The sequence below is a fragment of the Carlito syrichta genome, unplaced genomic scaffold (genome assembly GCF_000164805.1).
Source record: "Carlito syrichta isolate Samal-C Ts95f unplaced genomic scaffold, Tarsius_syrichta-2.0.1 Scaffold303105, whole genome shotgun sequence".
NCBI lineage: Eukaryota > Metazoa > Chordata > Mammalia > Primates > Tarsiidae > Carlito > Carlito syrichta.
In genome coordinates, this window is record NW_007247201.1 from 149,088 (window position 1) to 155,616 (window position 6,529).

The following is a 6,529-nucleotide window of genomic DNA, read 5'->3' on the forward strand; positions in this document are numbered from 1 at the left end:
CCCGAGCGGCCACTGCACTCCAGTCTGGGCGACAGAGTGAGACTCCAACTCAAAAAAAAAAAAATGATAATAATAATAGGCAGAAAAATAAATACAACCCCCCAAAATAAGATAAATAAGTATGGGACAGATAAGAATTGTAACATAAACCAAAAAGCAATGTAATGTTCTTTGTTCCCTTTCAATTTTTTTTCTTTTATTTTTTTAATTTTTTATTTTAAAGATGTAGGGTACAATTCAGGGTTAGGTATACACATGGTCATTGTACAGGTAAAGTTTGGGCCTCACTTTGGTCCCCACTTCACCTAGAGAGTCTTGCTCTGTTGCTCAGTCCACAGTACAGCGGCACAATCATGCTAACTGCAGCCTTGACCTCCTGGGCTGACATAAACCTCTTGCCTCTGCCTCCTGAGTAGACAGGACTATAGGCATGTGCCACCACACCCAGCTAATTTTTAAAATTTTTTGTAAAGAAAAGATCTCATCATGTTGCCCAGGCTGGTCTCAAATTCCTGTCCCCAAGCAATCCTCCCGCTTTGGCTTCTCAAAGCACTGGGATTAGAGATGTGAGCTACTGTGCCCAGCCTCAAAATTTTTTAAAAAGATAATCTTTGTAGAAAAGTCAGGCTTGAAAAGTTTGACTTGAAAAAGTTTCTTCTTCATTTCTTAAATCATTCATTTTCTGTGGTCTCTTTATTTCTTCAGTCTCTCTTCTAGTGTCTCTTCCTAGATATGTGTCACTCAAACATTGGTTTACATCTGAATCACCTGGAGAGTTTGTTAAAAGATAGAGATAAGCAAGAAAGAGAAAGAACAATGGTATGTAATGAGGAAAGGAAAAATTAAGTGTTACAGGATTTATTTTATATTATGATTTCTAAACATAAAGCTAGCCTAACTTATTCCTAAGGAGGGTTTTATGTACTAAATAATGTGGTTCACAAGTCCCTTTCAATGTATTAAACTAATCTGTAAAACAGGGAAAATTTATGTACTACTTAAATGTTAAACCACATGTTGAAAGATGGTACTCAAATATCTACTTTTCCAAATAATTAGACTATAATCCTATTCAACATATTAGACATCCCTCATCCTGTTTCTTTTCTTCTTCTTCTTTTTTTTTTGGTATCGGGGGTCTCATTCCATCACCCAGGCTGTAGTACAGTGGCATAACATAGCTCACCGCAGCCTCGATCTCTTGGGCTCAGGCGGTCCTTCCTCCTCAGCCTCCCAAGTAGCTGGGACTACAGGTACCTGTCACCACACCCGGCAAATTTTTTTTTTTTTTTTTTTTGGTAAAGATGAAGTCTCACCATGTTGCCCTGGCTGGTCTTGAACTCCTGGGTTCAAGTGATCCTCCCACCTTGGCCTCCCAAAGTGCTGGGATTACAGGTGTAAGCACTGCACCCAGCCTCTCTTCCTATTTCAATGATGTTTAATATCCTTCAAAGAATGAAGCATCAATGCAAAAAAAAAAAAAGCTTGGGCAACTTGGTGAGACTTCATCTCTACAATAAATCAAAAAATTAACCGGGTGTGGTAGCGTGTGCCTGTAGTTCCAGCTACTTGGAAGGCTGAGGTGGAAGGATTGCCAGAACCCAACAGGTCGAGGCTGTGGTGGCTGGGAGTGTTCACTGCACTCCAGTCTGGGTGACAGAATGAGACTCCAAATCAAAAAAAAAAACAAAAAAAACCACTCCACAAACAAATACACACACACAAACAATATAAGTTCTGGGGCCCTGGAAATCAAAAGCTCTTTATCTAATGGGGGGAAACAATCCTAGTTCAAAATATTGAATATATTCAAATGATAGCCCTCTTCAAAACTGCTTTTCCCTTTAAAGTACAAAAAATAGTTTTATGCTACTTGAATGGCGATTCCATATGTAACATACTTTGAACTCACCACTAACAATACTTTGTTTTTCTAAAGAAACTTTTTTGCTCTTCACAACAGGTGTTTCTGAGTGTCCAAAACTACCCACTGCTTGATTTCTCCTTGGATACTTCATATGCCATCACTACATATCGCCTACAGTGTGTAATAGCTCACTAATCCTTCCTTTGCAATCTTCTGGGATAAGCTGTTGATGAATTTTCAGACTGCCAATAACTTCAGCAGCTAATTAAAGAATTCTCTCTTGGTACCAGCAGAGTTACTAAGAAAAGAAAAAAAGAATTCGCTACCTTGACTTAAATTCCTGTTTATACCTGAATTAAAATATAAATTATACTTTTATCATGATAAACCCCAAGTGGCCAGGCTTGATGGCTCATGCCTGTAATCCCAGCACTTTGGGTGGCAGAGGTGAGAGGACTGCCTGAGCACAAGAGTTCGAGACCAGCCCGCGCAACTTGATGAGACTCCATCTCGACAATAAATTTTAAACAAATAGCCAGGCATAGTGGTGTGCACCTGTGGTTCCAGCTACTTGGAAGGCTGAGGTGGAAGACTGCCTGAGTCCAGCAGGTCAAGGCTGTGGTAGCCATGACCATGCCACTACACCCTAGCCTGGGCAACAGAGTGAGACTCTGACTCAAAAAACAAACAGAAGCCGGGTTCGGTGGCTCAGCCTGTAATCCCGCGCCTTTGGGAGGCTGAGGTGAGTGGATTGCCTGAGCCTGCAGGTTCGAGACCCGCCTGAGCAACTTGGCGAGACCTCATCTCTACAATAAATCAAAAAATCAGCCGGGCGTGGTAGCGCATGCCTGTAATTCCTGCTACTTGGAAGGCTGAGGCGGAAGGATCGCCGGAGCCCTGCAGGTCGAGGCTGTGGTGGCCGGGAGCGGTCACTGCACTCCAGTCTGGGTGACGGAGTGAGACTCCAACTCAAAAAAAAAAAACAGAAAAAAAATACAACGTACAAGCGATAGCCAATGATCTCTTTTAGATGCTGTAATAACACTGTCAGGACTAGTTAGAAGGGCATTCCTTCAAGTTTGTTTTTTAAAATAAAGAACAAGAACATGGAAAAGAATCTGGCACCTCCTCTTTCTCTTGCTTTCGCTCTTGCCATGTGACATGCCTGCTCCCTCTCTGCCTTCCTCCATGATTGTAAATTTCCCAAGGCCTCACCCAGCAGATGCTGGCACCACACAGAACTGTGAGCCAAAATAAACCTCTTTTCTTTATAAGTTAAAAAAAAGAGAAAGAACTAGAACATGTTCAGATCTTACTCATTCTTCTGTTAAGGGTTACCTCAGGGGGCTCTATTCTGACCTACTTTATGGAGCATCATCTATATGTCTTCAGAACATCTTTAAGATATATTTGGCAAAGTTTGAATCCAGAATCCTGGAAATGTAAAGATAGATTTGTGTTCTTAAAATTCTATTCCTGGGTCGGGCTTGGTGGCTCAGCCTATAATCCCAGCACTTTGGGAGGCCAAGGTGAGTGGATTGCCTGAGCCCACGGGTTCGAGACCTGCCTGGGCAACTTGGTGAGACCTCATCTCTACGATAAATCAAAAATTAGCCAGGCATGGTAGCGCGTGCCTGTAGTTCCAGCTACTTGGAAGGCTGAGGCGGAAGGATCGCCGGAGCCCGGCAGGTCGAGGCTGCAGTGGCCGGGAGCAGCCACTGCACTCCAGTCTGAGCGACAGAGTGAGATTCCAACTCAAAAAAATTAAAATAAAATAAAAAATAAAATTCTATTCCTTTTGTGGAAATGCATCTAAACTAATCAATTTCCAGGAAAGAAACCCAAAACTTGCCTCTTGAAAACTTGGCATCCCCAGGCAAAGATATAATCTACTTCTCAGACTTGTTACTTAGTTTAGAACATTTTCAACAAACATCATACAAATAAATTGCCACTAAAAACAAAATAACCAAAGTGGACAAACAAACAAAAAAGCTCATGTGTCTTTCACATTTCCTATCAAGTATATTCTTGAAAGGTGAACAGGACAGTTGTTTTAATGGATCTAAAAAAGAGAACTAGGTCCTAAAGCAGAGGACACTAATATAAACGAGATAGAACTATTCAAACCGTAAGGGTGAAGTAGAACACAGAAAACGATGTGGGAACTAAGTGACAGTGTAGTCAGACATGTACCGAGGCAAGATTTAAGCAAAATAAAACTTGGATGAGAAAAAATAAAAGAAGAGTCAAGTACTTAGAACATGGAATGAGAACACAGCAAAGTTGTGCCAGTGTTCTTGAACTTATAGCAGAATCACATTCCACCTAAACCAGTAACACCATTCCCCAATGAGCCAAGCCTAGGGTGTAGACAATCCTCACCTAACACACCTTCTTTACACCAACAGGTAGAATGGTGTAAAAAAAACCAAACAAACAGAAACTGCATGAAAATGACAATAACCTAGGGATGTATGGCATATTACCCATACAAAAAAAGCATGAATTAAATGTATGTGTTTCAACAAATATTCTTTAAAATGCTGATCAATAGAACTAGACGTGAATAAGATTAGATGGCTCCTGTATTTCTTCAACTAAAATGGACTCTATCTTTAGAATACAACTGAATTTAAGATAGATAAGGGAAAAAGGTCAAAGAAGAGAAAGTGAGCAAGTGTTGGTTTTTATGTATGTATGTCTGTTTCTTGGTTTGAAGTGGTAATCCCATTTCTCCCAAAGACACATTTTCCAGTCTTTGCTCCTTATACCCACAAGAGACACAACCTGAAGAAAAAAAATCCATGTCAGAATACCAAGGTATGGTCTCCATTGCCTTTCCCCATGTGATTCCTTACTCAAATCAACAGCCATCATATGGAAGTGGCATATTGTTCCTTTAGAATTCCTTTAGAACATTCCTATGCTGCTAAGTTTTTCAACTTGTTACTAGAACTTTAGTTCCTTATCTTCCAAACTCCACAGACACACAACCTAGTCCTTGATCTTCTAAATTCCAAATGAACAAAGTGCTATGTCATTCATAAGACTGAGCCTAGATTAAACTGAACATAGTGTTATTGTGTGTGTGTGTGTGTGTGTGTGTGTGTGTGTGTGTGTGTGTGTGTGTGTGTTTTGAGCCGGAGTCTCACACTGTCACCCAGGCTAGAGTGCAGTGGCACACTCACCCTGCCACCACAGCCTCAACTTGCTGGGCTCAGGTGATCCTTCCGCCTCAGCCTTCTAGGTAACTGGAATTACAGGCATGTATCATCACACCCAGCTGAATCTTTGATTTCTTGTAGAGACAAGGTCTCACCATGTTGCCCAGGCTGGTCTTGAACCCATGGACTCAGGCAATTCTCTCGCCTACATCTCCCAGAGTGCTGGGAGTACAGGTATGAACCACCATGCTGGGCCCTATTTTGTGTATTTTTTTCCATAACTCAATAATAACCCAGACTTCTTCATGTTAAATCTATACTAACATGCTGTAAATGTTTCTACTAGTCTCCTAGCTGAAGGTGAATTAATTCTCATTAATATATCCTGTTGTTTTCTTGGTGTACTGCTTGATATCATGGACTCTAAACAGAGAAAGGGAATACTGCCACCCTCATCTTCCTGGAAGAGGGGGAAGAGCATTAGAAACCAAGTCTACAAAATAATTTACTATCACAGAGGGTTTCTGAACTTTTACTAAATACAGATTTACACATACAAAGTTTTTTCAACACTGAAAGATTGTAGCCAATAGTGAAAAGCCAAAGGCTGTAAATGTAAGCTTTCTAAAATTATTTTCCACTAAAACTTGACATCTGTAAAGAAAACCATTTTTGCCTTCTGCTCCTCTAGCCATAAGGAAACATCAAGTCCTAATTAGCTACAACGAAATAAATGTTTAGCCAATTCATTCTACATAGGAATACTACCTTGTAGATGACAATCTATTGTTATATTTCTGCCCGTAAGACATATAAACAATGCCTATCATTCTAAACATTACTTGGAACCTTAAATAGGATTATTGTCATACACTTCTTCCAAGATTTCTTGGATGTGCACATAGACGGAAGGTGGCCTCTTCAGGGACAAACTTCCACGCAAGGCACCTTTCCGAAACTTTCCCTTGGTTGGTATAATGTTCTAAGTTCTCTTTCCTTCCTTCCTAACCTGTGGAATGACTCTGTTCCGCTCCCTGCTTCAGCAAAGGAGACCCTTCCGTGTCCCCTGCAGACTCAGCGCTTCAACAAAGGGCTACTTATCCTAGAATCGCACAGTGGAGAGACTGGGTTTCAGGCAGATAAACGGCTAAGGAAGTCTGCAAGCAGGTGAACTCCTGGGGTTTCAACTCTTGGGGGAAGGCCAAGGTCCCTTCTGCTGCTAGTGGGCTCAGAAGCAACAACTGCTTTGGGCCTCCTTGCGGGGGAGGTCCTGGCGGCCGTGAGTGACAGTGACACAGTGGAGGTGGCGTGACCTACGGTCTCGGGGAGCGGAGGGCGGACCCCGGGCGCCGCTCCAGGGTGAAGATGTGCGAAAACACGCCCCAAAGGGCGGCTGCTGACCGCCCCCAACACACACACACGTGCCCGCGGCGGGCGAGGGCCGAGGCGGCCTGGACTCACCGTGCGGCTCGGGCCGGGACCCCGTGGGCGGCGG

At 42.3% G+C, this 6,529-nt stretch overlaps 1 protein-coding gene across 1 annotated transcript in view; it reads right to left on the bottom strand.

Moving 5' to 3' along the window:
• The window catches only part of HSF5 (heat shock transcription factor 5), a 50,706-nt gene extending 44,183 nt beyond the window's left edge, over positions 1-6,523 (bottom strand). Inside the window, exon 1 of the mRNA XM_008057677.1 lies at positions 6,496-6,523. The gene's annotated coding sequence lies outside the window, so the exon portion shown is untranslated. The remainder of the gene's footprint in view (positions 1-6,495) is intronic.
• Between the last annotated feature and the right edge of the window lie 6 nt (positions 6,524-6,529).